This window comes from Macaca thibetana, chromosome 8, assembly GCF_024542745.1.
Source record: "Macaca thibetana thibetana isolate TM-01 chromosome 8, ASM2454274v1, whole genome shotgun sequence".
Lineage (NCBI taxonomy): Eukaryota > Metazoa > Chordata > Mammalia > Primates > Cercopithecidae > Macaca > Macaca thibetana.
In genome coordinates, this window is record NC_065585.1 from 66,802,928 (window position 1) to 66,823,412 (window position 20,485).

Below are 20,485 nucleotides of genomic sequence, written 5' to 3' on the forward strand. Positions count from 1 at the left end.
GATCTGAGAAAGAGACTAATGAAAAGCTTTACAAGACATTTTCTCAACTATCTTCTCTGCATGTGCCGAACTTTAAAGCGTTAAGCAGTTCCCACCAACCTTCTTAGGAACAAAGAGACAAAATTGAGTACTGTGTTTATTAAAGACGCAATAAAAATTAGACTGAATTATATAAGTATGACTAAAGGTGCACAATTTATTGTAGCATTGAGACTTAAATTTGTCTTCAGAAAGGAAGACAGTTGCTTTTATCTTAAGAAATAACAAAAGTTGCGATTAAAAAAAAATCATTGTTGAGGAATTTGTTAAAAACACATCATGAGTCTCAGCTTTTAGTGAAATTATTTTGAACCTCCTGAAGCAGACACTGCAAATTTTTACATTCTAATGAGTGAACTAAAAACATATATTTCAAAGCAAATAGCACTCATAAATTACATTTATGACACATGAGGTTGCTGACTGCTGTGCAGGGAACACAGAGTAATGGTGCTAATATGCACTCTAGCTTGATTTTCTCAGTTCCCAACATGCTCTAATTCCACACTACAAATCTTTAAATGGCAGTTATATTTTAATTAATGTGATTATGTGCTGCCATTAGCAAACCCTCCCCCAGCACATTTCTCCTGCCAGGCCCATGAATGCCAGTAAACCATTAACATAAAAGGGCTGTTTGCTTATTAAATTCATCTACACAAATAGGCAAGGGTTGCAATTGTTGATTTGCCACTGAAAGAATCGAATGAGAAGGAGTTGCTCAGTGCCTGGCAGTTCCAATTATTTGCTGTAATTAAGTCTAATTTATAAACCCCCCCTCAAATGAGAAAGTAACAATTTTTGTTAATTAACAAGAGCATTTGTAAAGCTCGTTAATTCCATCATTCACAGTCTGCCTGGAAAAATGGGAGCATATGGCTATTACGATGGGACATGTTGCATATGTGTATTTGTACATTAATCTGTTTGGAAGGTCTAATGATTGAAATGGGAGCTAGAAATGGATGTTATATTACTGAGAAAAGAAGATCTACTGATTTCATTTATCTTTACAGCAATGTGAGTGCTTTGTCATTATCTTCTGCATATGGTTTCATTATTCAGATACAGCACTCCACATTGCCTCATACCATCATGCCCATAAGCCTGCAGGGTACAAGAGCACTTATCTTTCCTGATGACTGTTGAATCATTTAAAACAAGTTATTAGTGAAACAATTAAAATGATATTGGTTCACAATTGTATTTATAGCTGGCAGGCATAATGGAACATTCTGAATAGCGGTCGGGGGTTCTCAGAATGGATGGAAAATGCTGTTAATCAGAGACAAGAGAAGCCTCTAAAGAAAACCTAAATTGCAGGAGCACGTTAATTGTATTGGAACATTTCATTTAATTGAGAACAAAGGGAAGGTAAAAATCATATTATCAATGTTTTATGAACATGAAGAAATAGGAAAATTACTATGTCATTTGTCACATATCTTCTTTGAAAGTGAAAATTAAAAAGGCAGTATTTAACTTTAACCAGAGCAGGCCAAATACATCATGTTGTTACACATTTTCATTTTCAAAGGGAATAGCAAAATAAAATATAACAAATAAATTAGTTAACTAATAACTACAGAGGAAGACATTGGGCAGAGCACCCAACATACATGGGAAGATTCCAATCAGAGTTAGAGATTATTAAATGGCTTTAAAGGTGACAAAAGTTGTCCTTTCTCAATTCCATTCATAATTCTTAAGAAATTACCATGGTCAGCTTATCTGCAAGGAGTATATATGTTATTCTTTTCTTGCCTTTGGCAGCAGAAGTCACTGGAATTTATGAGAGATGACTGACAGCATATAGGTAGATGAATAGAAAACTTATCTTTTCACATAATCCAATTCATCTTAAGCATAACTTGACTGGTATTGTGAATGGAAATTGTCAGTCACACCAAATTCTGAGTGTGTAGTTTGTTTATATACGCTTGGAGGAAGCAGAAGTAGAATACTAAAGTTGGAAGTACTACAGTAAGAAGGGGATTGATTGGAAGAAACAAGGCTCTTATTAATGTTTTTTCCTCTAATAAATTATCTCATTTGGGATCTTAGATTTCTTCAGCGAAAGGAGAGTTTATTATGTCAATGAGCTGGTCTAGTTAAAATAGATTTAATATGGGGTTGTATTCAAAATATAGACCCAAATATAGGTAGTGTTATTACTATCAACAACTCAAAATCTTTTAGTTGGACATAAATACAGAGAGTCTAAACAGCATAAGTATAGCACTACCTATCAACAGAACAGCAATGTTGTGGATAAACCTACCACCAACAGGGAACATTTTTTATATTAAAAACCCAAATTTTTCTGAGAAAAACTGAAAGGAAAAATTAAGATAACAAGATGAGGTTTTAAGTGAGAAAATACTTTATTAACTGAGAAAGGCTGAAACTATTTAAATGATTCTAACATAAAATCATAGATGATTTAAGGATATAAATTATCTTTAACTATCTTTAGTAGAAAGATTATAGATTTTGAAGGACTAGATTATAATAATAACAGCTAACGCTAATTGAGCTCTTTCTGCAAACCAAGTATTGATTTAAGTTAATGAATTAACATTTTAAAACTATATAACATTCCTCAAAGCAACTCTATGAAATATTATTATCCTCATTTTATCGATGAAGAAATTCAAGCACAAAAAGTTTATGTAACTTGCCTAATACAAATGGCTACTCTGTGGGAGCAATTCCTTGTCAACTGCCTAGACAGTTTATAATCCATTCAGCTGAATATTTGAACTTACATATTGATTCTCCTCACATATCTTCTTCCATTCAGAAATGTTAATGAATTTGCAATGACAATGTCCACATTTGTTTTCCAAATTGTGAAAATAAAAGCCCACAAATAAAAGTATATTTACATTAAGATAGAATGATTTTGAGTTATAACAGACCAAATAAATAATTAATGTTTTGCTGACTGCTGTTTTCAGACTACTGAATTGTGGGGTAAACTGGTTGCAAGTGGTGGAGAGAAAAGGTAGGTGGAAAAGATGATAAAAGATAGAATAAATTAACTGTCCCTCAATTTTTTTCTCTTTCTGGCTTTCTCCACCCACCTGGTATAGAGAGCTCTCTGGTCCCCTAGCAGCTAGTTTGGAGAGAAAATAGCAAAATCATGACAAGCTCTAGTTACTGCCTGATTGTTCTGCCTGTAGAATGCCAGATTGGTTTAGGTTTTTATTATTATTGCAAATCTGCCTAAAATATTATCTACACATGTATTAGTTTGTTCTCATACTTCTATAAAGAACTGTGTGAGACTGGGTAGTTTATGAAGAAAAGAGGTTTAACTGACTCACAGTTCTGCAGGCTGTATAGGAGGTATGACTGGGGAAGCCTTAGGAAACTTACAATCATGGTAGAAGGTGAAGGGGAAACAAGCACATCTTCACTTGGCAGAGCAGGAGAGAGAAGGTGAAGGGGGACATGCCATACACTTTTAAATAACCAGATATTGTGAGAAATCTATCATGAGACAGCACTAGGGAAATGGTGCTAAACCATTAGAAATCATCATAATGATTCATTCACCACCCACCAGGCCCCACTTCCAACACTGGAAATTACAATTTAACATGAGATTTGAATGGGCACACAGAGCCAAAGCATATTAACACACTTGCCTGTTAACAATGAATAGAGCTCACTGAGAAGTAACTCTGTTACTTCCATTAACAATGAGACCGTTAACAATGAATAGAGCTTACTGAGAAGTAGTAGGACCTACTATTTGTTGAAGAGAAACAAATTAGAGTTACACTTGAGTTTTTGTCCATGTGTACAATTCCATTTGATTTGCTTTACTTAAATTGTTTTATATATATATATATATGTGTATGTGTGTGTGTGTACATCAGCTTATATATATACCATATATTTCAGCTTTTAGATATGTGTATATATATTATATTTAAGCTTCTTCTGAGAAAGCAATCTCAAACCTACAGAGAATCATTACAAAGAATTAGTAAGATAAAGTTAGTACCACTTAAATGTAGGCCTTGAAAGAGATTGTTTTTATTTGTCTGTCTTGTTAATCATGATGTTCATAGTGAAACAAGCAACAAAATATAGATTTAGTTTCATAAAGATGCTGACTAAAGAAAGATAGAGAAAACTCTTTTAAAATAGAGGCTGTTTTACACTGAAATATGCTCCCCTAAGAACTTGTTGGGTTGCCTAGTCTGACAACCTTAGTAACAGTGGAGTATTAATTGTATAGTCTCTTATGGATTCTAGCAAAGGAAATTAGAGAATTAAAGGAGATTCCCCTCTAGTCTGAAGAGTTTAAGAAATGCTTATTAAACTATACATATAAAGGAATCATCAGATAAAATGTGGTGACAAACATACATAGTTCAACACTGACTGACATGTTAAAAATTATCTAAATATTATACTGTATTACAGATTTAAACACACTTTAACTCTTAAAATTCTATCACTGTAATTGCTGCTTTAATGGAAAAAGCTTCCAGCATGGAAAGGCAGAATTACACGCCATTGATTTTCTCATTGTACAAATACAAATTTAGACAAGATGATTAATGAAAAAAATTGTCTCTGATGAGTATTTCCCTTCTACATAATCTTATTCAATGTTTTATCTTAATGCCAAAGTATCATCAATATTAGAGAAGGGAAAAATATATTTTTGTTTTGTGATGGCCATAAAACTTTGACTTGCTAGATATATGGCACCTATACTTTACCTACACTCACCAGTGTCCCCATATACATGTACAGCTCCTGCAAACCTAATATCAGAGTAAAGCAAAGTTTAGCAAAAATTACACCTCTCAAGATAGTTAATCAGGATAAATGGAAGTGGTAATTACCCTACCTCATTATCCCAGGTAGCAATGTAAAGTGTGCTCATGCATAAACTCTGGTTATGCTGGTTTACACTGGTTGTAGTGGGCTTCCCAGTCTTGCCTTCCTCAAGGCTGTGGGAATCCAGGATCACATGCTGGACAGCAAAAAATTAGTAATAATAACAATAATTTTTTAAAAAATATCTTTCCTTTAAGCATCACCATCTTTTCATGGTTAAGATATTTCTTAGGACAAAAGTATGAAAGTTCACTCAAACAAGTTTTTTATTCCATTCTAGGAGTCTTTAAGAGCAGGTTGTGTGTCAATTTATAGACCCTTCTAGTTCAGAATTACTGATTGAGAATGGAGAGGGAAAATAGGACTGAAATTTCCTCAGTGATAAACTTCATTCTGCCTTTCCTTTTTCCTCCTTATTTATCTATTTTTATTTATTTGTATTTAAATTTTAGTGTCAGTGGGTTCATGTGCAGGTTTGTTTCATGTATATATGATTGCCTAATGCTGGAGTTTGGGCTTCTATTGAACCCATCACTCAGATTGTGAACATAGTACTCAACAGGTAGTTTTTCAACCCTTGCACTTCTTCCTGCCTCTCCCCCTGTGAAGTGGCCAGTGTCTATTTTTACCACCTTTATGTCGCTGTGCACCCATTGTTTAGCTCCCACTTACGAGTGAGAACATGTAGTATCTGATTTTCTGTTTCTGCATTAATTCACTTAGGATAATGATCTCCAACTGCATCCACTTTGCTGCAAAGGACATAACTTCATCCTTTTTTATGCCTGCACTGTATTCCATGGCATATGTGTACCACATTTGCTTGACACTCTCCTTATTTAGAGTGGGAGTGAAGAGCAGAGGGTGAGAAACTACAATGAAGCTGAGCCTGAGACCAGAACTGCAAGACTCCCTTACCTTCTCCAAATCTCAACATTCTTAAATATCTCTCCAATCTCTCCACAGTCAAAGGAAAAAAGAAAAGGCAGAAAAAAAGGGAGGAAATCAGAATTCTTGTTTGCTTATACTGGTAAGAGGTTTTTCCTAATTGATAATAGAATTCATTATGCTTTCCTTATGGGTCCAGTTAAATTCAATTCATCTTTTTTTTTCAATCATGTGAAAGCATTGTCAGACTCTGCCCTGCTTGGAGAAAAGTCTTTCAAGGTTCTTTGGTGTGTTCACATGCTACCAGAACCATTAGTAACCCAGAGGAACATTCCCTTTGGCGAAACTCTCTTAATCCTTTTGTTTCATTAACTTCAAGTATTGTTTTGGTTTTTTTAACTGCATGTGACCTAATTACATCATGCCTTATGTCCCTGTAATCCTTGGTCACTGCCTAAGCTTTTAAACACTCCAGTTGTCCCCATCCTGTTTTCCCTTCCCATGCCCATTGTTTCCTTTCTTTGTTTCTTCCTGTTCTTGCTTCCCTCCCTTTCAAACCTTCCTAAGTAATATTCTGAAACTTTATGCAATACTAAACACTCTCATACTCATCTTTAAGTAATTATTTACCCCAGAATCCAAAGTCAGGAAAGGCATTTTTCCACTTCCTAATGACCAGTTTCAAAGCACACACTGTCCAATATGTCTGCCTGCCCAACACTACTACTCTGCATTCCCTAATGCTATCATCTTCTGTTCTCTTGGTAACTGCTGCATAACTAAGGATCTTTGTCACGTTTTGCAATACTCAGGCACTATGCACTGTGACAACACTCTCTATGCAGGTTGTCCATCCAGTAGTCCACATTCATGGCTCTTAACTTTTGACCTCCCTGATAACCTCCCCGCTGAACACCCCTTCTTGCCCCGCACATCCATAGACACAAAGACTACACGCTCACTTTAACCATCCATTTTCATGCCTAGATCCTGGGTTTGTCTTCTAGAAATGCCATCAGATTAAAACATTCAACCTCTAAATTCCTAACTCTTCCAAAACAGCTTAGTCATTCTAACAATTTTATGCTCTCACTTAATGGGATCTTTAATGATCTCCGTTTTCACCAACTCTACCTCCAGCTTTGTCCACCCAACACACATCCTCATCATCAATCTCTTGCTCTCACATCTCTACCAAGCTTAGACTGTAGTATTCAGGGCTTCAGGGATTCCAACCTGCCCATTTTTTTGACATATGAAAAGGGTATTAAAATATAAATAACCAAGACTACATTATCCTTTATCCCTATAAAGTGTAAAACACCTTCATGTAATTTACTTGCTCTTTTTCCCAGACCCAACTTATATTTCTGTTTACCCCTGTCACGGCTGGTTGTGAGACCCACACATTCATCAATCCCCAACTCTACAGCATTACTTCTTCTGCAGTCTCCTTGCAAAGTACAATTCTAGAATAAAGGCAGTCGTCCTTTTCACCTCATTTACCTATGTTACTGAGTGAAATGTTGGAAAAAAAATAAAATAAAATAAAACAGAACCTTGAACACTGCTCCTCCTACAAATTCACAGTTTCTAATTTCCTACCTGATGTGTTAACGCCATTTAACACTTAACTCTATTAATATGCTACAATAGATCTTATTTTTTTTTTTTGAGAAAATGGAGACCCTAAGGTATTCAATTGAAAATGCCTATCTACCCCTTGTTCACTCTTACCTCCGCTCTCCAGGATCAAAAGTTAGACAGTCCCACTTCCTGTTTAAATCTAGGCCATCTTGCTTCCCAACTATTCTGTCTTTAGCAACATCATTGTTATTTCACTGTTCTCGTTCCCGTCTTGTCTTTCCTATCTATTCCACACATACAGCCCCATCAAAGTGATCCTCCCAAAACAAGGCTTATCCTGTCACTCCTGTGTTAAAGTCCCCTTCAACAATTTTGCATTGCCCTTAAGACTGAAATGTAAATATTTTAACTTGACTTTTAAGACTCTGAATTATTACTTGATTCAAGTTGCCTTATCTCTTACCCTACAGACCCTTGCCCTTGGTTCATCTTTTCTTAGGAACTTCATATCCACTGAACCTTTGCCTAGAGCCTCTATCATCCACCCAGTCCTTCACCTGTACCTCAGCTGCCCCATCCTCCAATGAACCATGCTGCTTTCACCTACCTCAGATTTTATTTCATCTTTTATGTTTCAAATTCAACTATTTTTCTCCAAGAATATACCCCCGAACCTCCAGAGTTCAGATTAGGTGACAATTTTCTGTCTACTCATTTGTGTTTCCCATGAGACACTAAACACTTATGGTCAGATGCAACATATATGTTTTTCACTGATTCTTTTTGGAGGTAAAGCATTGGAATATGACATATAAATATTGTGTGAACTTAACGGCATGAGAATTGGTCTGTGTGTTCCAACTCATTATAGATCTGAGAGCATATGGAGATTAGCAACTGAAGCCTGAAAGGGCTCACAAAGCATATGATCCATTTTACAAAGATGAACAGCCATAATAGATGTGTAATCTAAGAATATTAACGTCATTTAGAAATCCCCTCCCCCACTGAAAAACAAAAACAAAGAACACTGGAAGAAGCATCAAAGTAAATATTGTTACCAAAATTCCTATTTCATCAGGATTACCTAAGGGTACTTCTAATAACATAAACGAAGTTCAGGTTAAGAAGAATACGTTTGCCAACATGGCTAGTTATCAAGGAAATGCAAAGTAAAGCCACAATGAGAAAACACTTTACTCCTGTAAGAATAGCTGTAATTAAAAGTCAAAAATAATAAACGTTGGCTTGGAGGTGGTGAAAGGGGAACAATTTTACTCTGCTGGCGGGAAGGTAAACTAGTACAACCACTATGGAAAACAGTATGGAAATTCCATAAAATACTAAAAGTAGAACTACCTACCATTTGATCCAGCAATCCCACTACTGGGTATCTACCCAAAGGGAAAGAAGTCATTATATGAAAAAGAGACATGTACGCATACTTAGAGCAGCAAATAATTTGCAATTGCAAAAATGTGGAACCAACTAAGGGCCCATCAATCAATGATTTGATAAAGAAAATGTGGTATGTAAACACCATAAAATACTAATCAGTCATAAGAAGGAAGAAAATAATGTATTTTGCAGCAACATGGATGGAGCTGGAGATCATTATTCTAAATGAAGTATCTCAGGAATGGAAAATCAAGTATTGTATGTTCTCACTTATAAGTGGGAGCTAAGCTATGAGGATGCAAAGGCATAAGAATGACATAATGGACTTTGGGGGGTCTGTGGGAGAAAGGTGGGAGGGGGGGTGAGGGATAAAAGACTATATATTAGGTACAGTGTATTCTGCTTGGGTGACAGGTACACCAAAATCCCAGAAGTCACCACTAAATAACTTATCCATGTAACAAAAAACACCTGGACCCCAGAAACTATTGAAATAAAAATAAATAAATAAATAAAAAGAAGAAAGCATTTGCTTCCACAACCTCACCACAGCCTGACATCAAGTTTCAGACAAAGTTGAGGGGTTATTAAAGAGAATACTACTTATCACTTTGGATGACCAGAAGCATTACAGGGAGAGGATCTAGAATAGCCACAGGTTGTGCAAGAATGCAGAGGTGTTAAATGGTGATATTTAGAAGTATGATAGACCCTCAGAAATCAATCTCTTAATATTTTGTACACTGAGGTACGAGAGATGGTAATTGCATTTTAATATTTTAGGGGGATACGTAACCATGTTAATTCAACAAACCAGTGTGACCACACTGGTTGGAAGGGATTTCTTTCATTTTTGTTCCACGAATTTACATTGTTTACAAAAAATAATTTTTCTGTATTCCTTGTAATTGTATATTTTATTTCTTAAGTGCCAATATGCCAGGCCCAAAGTCAGAGGCAGTGAAGACAATGAGAGAACCTTGCTCGTGGACTGATTCTGTTACAGAGTGTAAGCCAGCCATCTGCAGAGTGGCTGATGACTGTGATGGCATAAGGTTATCACAGGAAAAGCTAGTACTATCTTAAGGGTATTTGAGCAATACTTATTCAGTTTGATAGTATAATTAATGGTCACCTAAAACTTTTTCCATTTCAAGAATTCAAGTTACTTGGTGTTTCTCAAACCATGGTAGGATCAAAGGGGCAGGAGTCCACAACCAAAGATTACAAATTAGGTCAAACATTTTTATTTATGCAAATTATTCTACTAGAAAACATACTAAAAGGAACACATTTAGAAAGATTTCTGTTGAATTTATGTAGAAGAAAGGTCCTAAAACATTTTCAATGTATAGCAATTAAAAATTAATTGTAAGTATTCCAAAATATATTACTTCTCATGGCTATACTATTTAATTTGCATTTTCCTATTTTCTTTTACTGAACATAAGGTATCTATCTGTAGTCTCTCATACACATACACTTCTAATCTCAAAATTTTATTTTCATTTTTTAATAAAGCCAGAAATATTTTGAATTTTTAATATTACTGTCAGGTGTCTTTTAGTAACAGAACCCTGAAGGTGGGGGAGTTGATTTAGTAACATTTTTTTTTTTTTGTATTTGTTAACATTATTTTACTCAAGGTTAAGCTTCACAAATTTAAAAATCTTAATCTCTTTTCATTTTATATTTATTATTTTGATTTACTATATTATTGATAAAACTAAAAAAAAGAAAAAAGAAAGAAACAGTCATCTTAGCTGGTATGGGAACAGAGATCTGCAACATTTAATTCACTAGTAAAACCCTAGATCAGGGTAATAATTATATCTATGAAACTATGCCATGTGGTTTCTGGCCACAAGAAAACAATAACACACCCTGATCCTTAAATATCCCAGAATAGAATGTCCCTGATTTCTATATTTTCAGTGCAGTTTATGGAGAAAATCAGATGAAGAAATATTCGACTTCCACTAACTTCAGTTTCTCTCTAAATCATTAACATAAAACAAGAAAGTCAACTAGCTGCTTATACAGCATATACTATTTTGGAGGATGAAAATTCACCCATTGTCTTTCTGAAATGTCTGTTCTCTCCATCATGACTCTTAAATCCACAGGTCTCCGAAATGCTTAGATGAGGCAGCAGGAGTTTGAATTACTGGCTGAGTCAGCAGGTCATAGAGACCTCAGATAGAAATTTTTTGTTGTTGTTTATTTATTTAAGGAATGAAAGAGATTTTCTGGAACATGGAAATTCCAGCCTGTCATTTGCAGCAATGTCTCTGTTTCGGGCATTCTGAAGAAGTATGCAAGTGCCATAAACAGCCTAACGCTAAAATTCGTTCAAAGCCACAGTTCAGAGAAATAATGAAATGTAATTGATGGGCTTAGAGATGATGAAGAAGCTGTTGTTTGTTGAGGGGTTTTCACACCACAATGTTCTATTACTGAAATAATTTACTTTTATTTCGGGTACTGATACTGGAATCTGTATATTTCTGGTATAAAATAACTTTAGGCTTTTTAAATACACTTGATGTTTCAACTACAAACCAGAGAAGGAAGCTTTTGGTGTTCCTAAACCACTCTGGATGTCTTATATTTCCCTCCGTTCAAAGAGTGCACCACAACCATTCAATGACCTGCGCCAGAAATCTTGTGCTTAAATACTGTTCAGCAGTGGTGAGAACACACAGCCAAGCTAAATGACTTCCCAGATCTGAGCAGCACTTCCCAGGCTGATGGACGCCGACACACAATGCTCCCTAAATCACCCCCTACTTTAATAACCCAGCCTTGCTGAAGGGACTGGGTTAATGTGAGCCTAAATCCAAGCCTGCCCCTACTGGATTTCATCCAGCTGGAAAAACGAACATGTAACAGCCACTGGCAATGGGCTTTGCTTATATGGGAAGTCCTCCCAGCCACTGCTTTAACTCCAGTGACCTCTTCTCCAACACTTAAGGTTGCAAGGAACTTGGCAACGCAGGAGAAAAAAAAAAAAGAACAGTTTTTAGAATTTTGGTTGGCAGGGCTGCAAGCTACTGGGGCCATATGAATTCTGCGGCAAGAGGCCAACTGCGAGTGCTAAGGCTCACTTCTTTTAGCATAGATGACCCACTTAGTGATGCATGTATCTTTTTAAAAGAATATTTTGATCACAGTGCATATGCCTGCTCCCATACTTTTATCTTCCTAAATTAACAGGTTCCTTAAATGTTTCACTTCAATCATGATGAGAGTTGCCTCCCCTTTCAGATGCTTTCATTCTGCTGAAAACTGGTTGCTTACTTTTGGTTAGCTAATTGTTGGTCTCTCAGCATCCAATATGTCTCATTTTACCCACAATGAAAAAGAAAACCTCCCCAAGAAGTTAGCACATACTTATAAGAATGACTGTTTCTTGCCTGTCAGCACTTTAGGAGGTGGGGTGCAAACAAAACCTCACTTTTCACGGAACTCTAATTTGTGTTTGACTCCGGTTATACCTTACAGATAAGGAAACAGGCAAATGTGTGCAGTGTCCTAGAACAAATTGGGCATATTGGAAGTCTGAGATAGAAGACAAAGTTATCTATCATTTCCTATCACAAATCTGGAATGTTCATTCTTTTTAACAATGTCAGTGAAATGTATATGAACATCAGTAAAAGAGTGTCCTTGTATATTCAGCTCTCTTTAAAAGTCGCTAGATACGATTGAATATCACTATTAGAAGGAGATACTTACTTTTATTACTGCTTGTACCACAAAGTAGAATTCACAACACTTAAAAAATATACAAGCTGTGGTTGATATTTTCTTGGAAGGTAATCTGCTATTTCTCAACCCTCGTTTGTTACAAAATGATTTGTTACTATAAGAGGGAATCAGAAATTATTTTCAACCCTGAGTGAGAATGTGTCTTCAAAGAAGTTTGTTCTTTTGTTAGTTTACTACACAAATAGCCTCTAACCCTTCTTTGTAAGATTTAAAACATCTTTTCTTATGATGTGGAAGGGAATAGTGGTGTGCTTCCCTGTTATTGTATATGATGGTTCTGTTTGTGTGCATTTAACTTGCATTTAGTAGGTAGGCGTGAAATAGATTGGGTCTAATTTATTGCCAGTAAAGATTAGTCAACAAATTATAGCAGTCTTGATATTACTGTAGATGAAGCAGTTTTCAATGAGAATAATACACAATTTTGTTTGAGACAGTTATGTACAAGCAAAACACCTACTACTTAGTGTCACCTGAGTTCTGCACTTCTCATATATGGTAGCTAATCAGTTACAAAGTGAATTAAATCCTCAAATATTGTAGAAATATTTTGCTGCTGAAAGCTTTCCTATCTCTGGAGCATATTAGTCCTAGATACTTCTGAAATTTTCCACCTTATTAAACTCCAACAGACATGGTAATTTCTATTCACATAAGGGAAAAATAGAATCTTTTCCATAGAAAATAGCTATAAACACTGGTAAACAAACAAATAGGAACATGAAAAGGATGACTCAGAACATAATGTCATCAAATTATATATATAAATCCTATGTATATGTGGATGATTTGATTTACTTTTTAAATCAAAAGCAATCTTTCTTAAGGCAATATGAGAGTAGTATTTAATGGTAGTGAACTAAGCTGTGATGATGATTTTACAAAATAAATTTAATATATTTTTACCTTACTTTCTGTTATTTGAAAATCTAGATGAAAGCAGATGAATGTTAGCTAAATGCTCTGTAGTAGAGGTGACTGGGACTTTAAAGTGATAATGTCTTAATTGACAAGATTGCAGTCCTAAATACATCTGTGACAAGTTTAAGAGAGAATAACATTTCAGGATTAATGCTTTAAATTAACAACTCACTACCTCATACACTCGGTTGCAATCTATCATGTTGAAGATAGGAGAAGTTTATATTCAGGGATACCTCTTACATTTTCTAGGATTTCTTGGCCTTATTAATTCAAATCTTACTTTCAATGCATGCATGCAGCCAAGATAATTACTAGAAGGCAAGATCAAAGCCAGCATATTATAGTCCTATTCCATTTTCTGCTGATGTGAGTGATCTGCCTCTCCTTTGATGTTGTATGCTTCTACAGTGAAAGTACAGAGGATAAAAATACTACACCATGTAATCTGGCATTTATCCCATGAGAGCAGAATTCCAAATTGTGACACATGTCAAGAAGTTAAAAAAAAAAAAAAAAAAAACTTAAAAGAGACCTATGCTTTATAAAATGACGTACTCTGCATTTAAACACCATCAAACATCATTTTCCATTACAAATTTAGACCCTGATATAAAATTCAAAGAATTTTTGTAACTTTAGTGGAAGAAAATAGTTACCATATTTACTAGCAATTATATTAAATGTGTGCCTGAGCCTTTATCTCACCTAATGAGGGCAGTTGAGAAGAAGCAGAAGTATAACGTGCACACACATATATATTTGTGTGTATATCCATTCAAAAATTCCATCACTTAGTGTGTACTCTACACATATATACAGATGGTTTTAGTTTGCTCTGAATTACCTATCACCTTAGGTCATGAGGTTGAACAAGTCTCTGATCTCTGAACTGCTTGCTGTTGATTAGAGAAAAAGAGTTCCTGGTCTATAACATTATATTTACTTAAGTATTTGCCCTTATGTTGTATCTTTGGCAATGTTCTGTTGGATACTCATCTTACTGCATTTTACAGTGTCCTATTAGTCCTAGTTTACCTTTTATAAACATGTTAAGTGTGTGTGTTTGCTTACATATATATGAACACAGAGACTGCTGTGTTATTTTAAATTAAATTTTTTCCTAAATTAAATTGAATTCTTGCCCTTCTGAAGGAAACTAATATTTTCAGATCATTCCTCAGTTGCTAGTTGATTCTGGTTCATTCTATTTTGGACTCAGAGCCTTCCAAGGTACCATGATCAGACCTACATGTTTTGACAGAAAAATCAAGCATTGTTTGGACTTCATGGCTGTCACTTCTGAAGCACAGAACCCAATATCAACAAAATTGATTTTGATAGCACACAATTTAACCCACACTCTTCACTTCAAATAGAAATCAAAACTATTTTTTATTTTGAAAGAAAAAAATGGCTTTTCTCTTTCCCATTAACTGTATTTTCAAGGACTTCCAAGTGCCAGAATTATTATAAGGTGTGGTAATAAAACAAGACCTATGTTTATCGATCTAATGTATTTCTTACATCTTCTATCTCCATTGATGGGATTGCGGGCTTCTCATAATAAGGTAAAGTATGATGAAATGAAGATCCTTAAATATAGCTGGATATCAAATATAGATATGGATAGAAATACCTCTGCTGATCTTGGGATATTATAGAATAGAATGGTGCTAGAAGACTAAATATGAGGAAATACCAGACTGAATTTTGGAAACGGCAAATGTGTGACATGTAATCCCAATATACATCTCTGACAAAATTCTAAAGTGCATTTTCAAACAAATTTTCTCGAGACACAATTGAAATAAGGGACAAGAAAACATACTTTTCCTGTATGGGTTTAATTTGAACCAATTATGTCTATGCTGCAATATGAAAATCCCAGTTTATTTCATCTATTAATTTAATCTTGGTCATTTTGACCTATTGTATGTCAAGCTGAAGATATAAACATGTCTTACTTCCTGTCCACTGGGATCTGCTCTTTCCTCTCTGCTTACTCTTCTTCAATTTCCTTTACTTGGTTTTCTTTATTGTCCTCACTTGTAAGCACTAGAATTCTCAAGGTATCAAACAGTTGATCTTCTTTCTTTTTTACACCTGTTCTCTAAGTGTTGTGGACTGAATGTTTGTGTCCCTCCAAAATCCAACTGGTGAATCCCCTACTGCTAATGGGATGATGTTTGGTGATAGAGCCTTTTAAGATGTTAGACCTTAAAAGTGGAACCGTCGTGGTGGGACTATTGCCCTTATAAGAAGAGACACAAAAGAGCTCATGTATATTCTCTCTTCCTCTCTCTGCCATGTGAGGACATGGCAAGAAGAAGGCTGTCTGTTAATCAGAAAGTGAGCCCTCATGAGACACTGGATCTGCTGGCATCCTGATCTTAGACTTTCAGCTCCTAGAACTGTGAGAAATTAATGTCTGTTGTTTAAGCCACCCAGTCTATAGTAATTTGTTAGAGTAGTGTAAATTTACTAAGACACCAGGTAATGTCATTTATTCTCACAGCTTTAAACACCATCCGGATGCTGAGCTTCTAAATTTCTACCCCCAGCCCTGGACCTCCCTACTGAATCTAGACTCACGTATTCAACTGCCTTCCCAGTATCTCCCTTTGTCTTTCTAATCCTACTGAACCATTACCATGGTTCAGGCATGGTTCTTTTTACATGTTTTAACTTATTGAATCCTCATAACTCCATCAAGTTGACTATATTACTATTTTCAAGTTATAGATACGAATATGAGATCTAGTTACTTGCCCAAGTGTACACGTATCAAGTTATAGATACAAATATGAGACCTACTTACCCAAGTGTGATATATATATATATCTCCAAGACTTATGATATCCAAAATTGAACTCTGGATTTCCCTACTGCAGCCAATCCATTGCCAGTTTCCCAAGCCAATGCATGGCACGTCCTTTCTTCCAAATTGCTTCAAAGTACTTGGATTAACCCAGCTTTATTTTATTACTTTGCACATCAAATTCAAACCATCAGTAAACTTTGTTCAATATCTGACTACATCTCAAGACCAGCATCATCATCTCTCATCTAGACTATTTCAATACCCTCCTACGTTGTCACCCTACAATCTATTTACTATAAGGCAGGCAGACCACCCTATTGAAATAAAAGAAAAATCAGTTACCTTTGTGCTGATGTCCTCTTAGGGCCTCTCATCTCGCTCAAAATAAAATGTGATCTCCCTGACATGGCCAAAAAGTGCTTCAGATCTCGTTCTCATCCAGATCTCAGGCCTTTCTCCTCCACTCTTTATTTTATTTACTTTCTTTCTTTTTTTGAGATGGAGTCTCACTCTGTTGCCTAGGCTGGAATGCAGTGGTGTGATCTCGGCTCACTGCAACCTCTGCTTCCCAGGTTCAAGCGATTCTCGTGCTTCAGCCTCCCGAGTAGCTGGGACTACAGGCACACGCCACCATACCCATATAATTTTTGTATTTTTAGTACAGGTGGGGTTTCACCATGTTGGCCAGGATGGTCTTGATCACTTGACCTCATGATCCACCCACCTTGGCCTCCCAAAGTGCTGAGATTACGGGTGTGAGCCACCATGCCCAGCCTCTCCTCCACTCTCTTAACTCACCCTTTTCTAGCTAGTTTCTTTTGGATCTTTTCTCTAATGCATCCTTATCAAAATGGTCTTTCCTCACTACACTTAACAACACTAACACCTCTATCACTCCATGCCCTCATTTTTTTTCATTAGATTGTACTGATTTTCAATTAATCTACTCTATTTTTTAAATTTATAGCTCTATTCCCTAAAACAGTATAAGCTCCATAGGTATATGGTTTTCTATTTTTTTCTGGTGAATTCTGAATGCCTAAACTCTGTTTTGCGTTACATAAACAATAATTATTAGCTGAGTAAGTTAATAGATCAAATAGTTTTGAGAATTCTCCTAAATCTACTAGTTATTATTTCTGTGAAAGTGGACCAAGGCAAAGTAAGCATGGATAATTTTCTAGAGGAACACACTAGCTTGGTTAAACTAAGAAACAATAATTTAATATGTATTACCAAAGTAATTAATATTGTTATAAAATGCAATGCCTTTGTCTTTTAACAAATTCAATTTAAATTGGTTATTAACATGTATCTAAACCGTTCAAGTTTGTAATTCACCATTTGTTCTAAAGCATACTCTTGCCCTATTGTTCCACAGGCATTTCACTTTTGGCAGCGTTAATAACATGTTTTCTCAATATATTATACTTGAACTTCGAATTACATGTCCTTTGTTTAGCACATTTCCTGTTACTGTGTGGGATAAAAGATGCTCAATATTTTTCATTTTTTGTTATGACTACAATGTATTTTTTCCTTAAAGGAGGTCAAAAGCTGCCCAGAATAAAGTCTGCATTTCTCAGTCTCCCTTCTAAGTATTTGGGGCTATATGACTATGTTCAAATAGTGGAAGTGCTGTGTATTTGTCACAAGTGTCTTTAAGAGGAATGCTTAGACCCTTTGTTATGGAGACTCCTAAATATAAATTATTTTCTTTTTGTATAATAATATATTTGTGGCTGGGACATACATACCCAGCCAGACTCTTGAATGTAGCCATGCAATGACATTCTTGCCAATAAAAGATGAGTCAAAATGATTGAGGTTGTTATCTTCCCCTTTTCCTCTTCCCATGAGCTGCAAGATGGACATGTCTGTGTCTCAGGTCAGGTCACATAGATGAAGACAACACCCTAGGAACGATGGAAGAAAAAGATGAATGGAATCTGTATTTCTTATTGACTACATAAATGCAGAACAATCAACCTAATCAACCTGAAATGATGCATGGAAAGAAAACAAAATTCTTTCTTCTTTAATCATGTATTTGAGATTCCTAGTCAGTAGCTTAGCCTTTTCCTCTAAATTGTGCACCTTTCCTCATCCTTCAGATTTTCTTCTGGTTAGAATGTGAATATGAAATGTTAGAGTTTGAACAGCCATCCTAGATCATGAGGTAAAAGGCTCATGTTGACATAAAACCATCCCAATTCCTCTTTTTCATGGAATGCATAATAACCTTGAATTGCTTGTCACTAGACTTTGTTTATGTGGAAGAATGAACAAATGACTTTATTTTAGCCATTTTTATTTTAAGTTTCTATCACTTCAGCTAAATCTGATTCCAACTTAAACCATGTTTTATTCTCAGTAAGTGAATTTTTGTATCCTGTCAATTATTATAGAACTAGCTCAGAAGCAGTTCTGCAATGGCCATTCCCCCAAGTCTGGATATCAGCACATTCTTTATTTATTATATAAGAAAACATGGTTCTTCTTCAGTCGGTCCTTCTTCATGAGCTATTGTGTCACATGTACAAATGAGTAGGTATTGTTATAAACCTGAGATGCAGGGGTTTTCATTACAAAGTTTCCATTTATCTTGTTGGAAGGGTTGCTATGCCTTTCATGTGATATCCCTGGACAAGATTAATTTGTTACAATAAGATAAAAGAAACTCCACTGAAAACCACAGCAAACAACTCAGGTCAGTTTTAAACTGTATTTTTTACCCTTCTTCCTTTCTATACACACACATTATTAGGGTGGGTTCATCTAAAGTCAGTGCCCAGAGACAATTCTTGCTGTTATTTTTGACAGAGAATCTGATAGAGTATTACCTCTGCCACTCTGTTTCAGAGTTTCAGATTGCACAATCACCCCCACACCCTACCTCTCCTTTAGTGTATTATGTGGGACTCTCTAAGTTATGGGACCTAAATTGTCTCCAAAATCGTGTTCCATAGTTCCAGGCCACGATTTGAATTTTTCATATATTTAGGAAATAGCCTTAGAGTCCATTCTTTTTCAGAACAAATTCCTGTTATCATGATCAAGAAAGGAAGAGGAAACAACTAAATTGATAACCTGACATCTATGTAGAACGACCTTTCTCGTATTTTACTTAGCTAGTAAAAGAAAGATTTGGGTTAAATTTAAACATTCTAGAAAATTTGTAATTTTTTGTATTTTGAAAATAATACTAAGGGGCATTAGTGATGAATCAAAATAATTTAAACCTTATAGATAATTATAACTATTATTTTGTGATGCAAAAATATTATTCTGAAGCATATACATGTTCTGAACATTTTAATAGCAATGGTTCCATGTGGTTTTCATAGTAGTTCTATGAGGTAGCTTGGAGGGATTATCATATTACATACCTTTTTATAACAAAAAGATGTGTAACTTAAGACTTTTATAATTTAAGCAACTATATAGCTAATATGTGGCAAAGATAAATTTTCAGATCTGGAACCTGTCATCTTCCTACTTAACATATGGAATTTAAATTAAAAACTTAAAATCTCTATTTGGAAGACTGTATTCCTGTCCAACTTTGCATATACTGAAAAATACTACCAATTTATGTATAAATAGAATAAATAAGAGGCATGACTTAGTAAGAATTCTGCACACTTCACTGCAAAACTGTCCAGTGGTAGGGACACACTTCAAGATGGATAGATGAAAGCATTAGATAAATATTTTAATGAAATTAGTTTTTTTATCCTGTGACTTCTACTAATGCAAAGTTTGCTTTTATCTTTATAGAAAGCATCAGGTGCCAGAAGATAAATCTATATTAGGCACTATAGCACATAATTATCATCACTATAACCAACACTATCATTATAAAAATATATCACCTATTATGTGCTAAGTAAGAGAAGCCATACCCTTTTATGTGTTCTTTATAAAACTGAAAATATGGTATTTGCTCCATAATTGTAAGACGGAAGAATCTTTTTTGTTTATCACCAGTAAAGCAATGGAGAACTTTTTGCTCTGTCTGCATATGCCCTAATTATGTATTTTCAGAATAGTATTTCCATTTGAAAAGTCTGAGACAGTATTCCTGGGCATCTCAGGATCGTTGTGTGGCTGGCTGGCTGAGTATTTTGAGCAAAAAGTCTACTCAATATTATCAGAAAACGGAATTGTTATGGCTTAATAATTTTTTTTTTC